The 2,500-nt window shown below is 46.4% G+C and overlaps 1 protein-coding gene and 1 pseudogene across 2 annotated transcripts in view; one reads left to right on the top strand and one right to left on the bottom strand.

Moving 5' to 3' along the window:
- Window positions 1-2,500, top strand: part of LOC310793673 (zeta-sarcoglycan-like) — a gene marked incomplete at both ends in the record, with an annotated part of 410,080 nt that overhangs the window by 156,568 nt on the left and 251,012 nt on the right. The window lies entirely within an intron of this gene.
- Window positions 599-1,642, bottom strand: LOC310793443 (gap junction gamma-1 protein pseudogene; annotated as a pseudogene). Its single transcript has one exon. The product of its transcript is annotated as a gap junction gamma-1 protein pseudogene (transcript).

Here is a 2,500-nt window from a genome sequence, read left to right as displayed (position 1 = left end):
AGTGTACTACTGCACCTGGTGTAATCCAAGTCTCCACAAGCACTGAGATGCCAAGTTGACTTGAAAAGATGTCATTTACACCCTGTTTTTAGCTTAAATCTACACGAGGTGGGGGGGAAAACGGAACTATCCCTTTAAAGAGCATGTTGCAGATTGGAGACCACATTGTATTATATGTGGGATAAGTGGCAATGGGATTAAAAATATATATAATCATAATCATAATAATAATAATAATAATAATCACAGCTGCATCTACTGTTTTTAGGTAGCTGGTAGGTACATTTATTAATCCCCAATCCCTCTGTTACAGACAACACATACAAATAGACAGTAGAATATAGATAATAAAATAAAAAAGTATGCAAAGCAGTAAATATACACAATTACACAGATTCTTTAAGCTACTGTAGGTAGGTAGGCAAGTGATAATGTAAATTCAAAAAGGAAAAAAATTCTAATTCACAATAGCTATGGCTAGATATGTCTGATGTAATCCACTCCATTGTGAATTCATCAACTAATCAGCAAACCGAGTGAGTTATATATTGCTGCTGGCCATGTTGGCTGCATGCTAAACATTCAACATTAGATCCACTCAGATCTCACATCTCCTGCTGCTGCTCCTCCCGTGTCTGTTGGCCTGCCGCTGCTTACGAGCACGCTCAGGCCTGCCAGCACTGATGTAGTCGGTGCTGGGCAGTGCGTGGTCAGGCATGATGACCATGTTGTAGGCCGGGGGAGATGAAGGTGTCTGGCTCAGAGTGTCTGATGTCGTCTCCTCCGGGGGAGATGAAGGTGTCTGGCTCAGAGTGTCTGATGTCGTCTCCTCCTCAGGCAGCTGCCTGCGGCGTCCACGCACGGCGTTGATGATGGCACGTGCGGCCAGGTGGACCAACACCCACACATTGAGTGTGAGGCAGAGCAGCGAGACGATGTACATGAGGCGGAGGAAGATAGTCTTCTCAGTGGACCGTGACACAGAGCAGTTCGGGGTGTGTGGGCAGTGCGGGGTTGAGACTGAACAGGCGTAGTTCTCGGGCACCGACAGGCCATAGAGGTAATACTGCCCACATAAGCAAGCTCCCTCCAGCAAGCAACAGGTCAACAGCTGAAGCACATAGATGTGCATCAGCCCGTCCGCCTTGATACGCCGGCGACCATCATGGCGTGTCTGGACTTTTCCTTTTCCACGAACAATGTCCACTTCATAGGTCATGGGGTCTTCCACGCCGTTATCCTCCGTCTCTTCTCTGCCCCTATGCTGCCTCCTGTCTGTGAGGTAGTCCTTCTGGCGTTTCCCCCTGGACAGACCACCCACTCCTCCACCGTCCCGTTCCTCGCTCAGGGAGGTTTTGTTGGCAGCGTATGCCAGGTAGAGGAGCGAAGGTGTGCTCACCACAATGATCTGGAAGACCCAGAAGTAGACCTGTGACAGTGGTGCGAAGGCGTTATAGCAGACATTATGGCAGCCTTGGTTCGGTGTGTTGCACCAAAACATCTTTTCATCGTCAGAGTAGATGGGCTCGCCTGCTACAGCCAGCAGCACACCGCGGAAAATAATTAGGACAGTGAGCCAGATCTTGCCAGCAAAGGTGGTGTGGTGGTGGCCCAGCAGTCTAATCAGGAAACTCCAACCCATGATAATTGCCGGACGACAGTACTAAGAGTGAATGTAGAATGTAAGTGACGAGTGCAGCGGCGCAGGCAATGTGGGTGTATTTGAGAGAGAGAGAGAGAGAGAGAGAGAGAGAGAGAGAGAGAGAGAGAGAGAGAGAGAGAGAGAGAGAGAGAGAGAGAGAGAGAGAGAGAGAGAGAGAGAGAGAGAGAGAGAGAGTGACATGTCTTCTGTGAGAGGGGGCCGGTGCTTGCCACCTGCAAGGTCGAAATACGTCATTTCTTACACATCACTTGATAATAAAATAAGGCCGTCTTTGTTCTCGGCCAGATAGGCGCTCCTCTGGTGGGAAATGCAACAGGTTCATTCACACATACACACACACACGCACACGCACACACACACACACGCATGTGCACGCACGTGCACACACACACACACACACACACACACATTGCATTAATAGTGTCTGTCTATCTGTGCACATTTTTCTTTTCCCCTCCTTCTCTTCTTTCTCTTCATGGTTATAGAGTGCCAAAGTCACGCCCTCTTACGGGCCAGGCATACCAACCAAGGGATTTTCCACCACTCATTTTTCCATAGACATTTCCAAAATGCTTATAAAAATAGTTGTACTTGGTCAAACCAAGCAATCCAGCTATATTTAGAATCAAGGCAGACTAACATTTCACTCGGACCAAAACTAAAATAATAATAATAATAATAATAATAATAATAATAATAATAATTAAAGAAAAAGAAATGTTGGGGGATAAAAAATATCCGCTATTTCCGCATAGGCCTCAAAAATAGGCAGGATATTTTACAGCTTATCAATAAACTTTATTGTCCAAAATGACATCAATGCAATGAAACGGTAAA

The sequence above is a fragment of the Poromitra crassiceps genome (assembly GCF_964638095.1).
Source record: "Poromitra crassiceps genome assembly, chromosome: 19".
NCBI classification, from domain to species: Eukaryota; Metazoa; Chordata; class Actinopteri; order Beryciformes; family Melamphaidae; genus Poromitra; species Poromitra crassiceps.
This window is presented reverse-complemented; position numbering and strand designations above follow the sequence as displayed.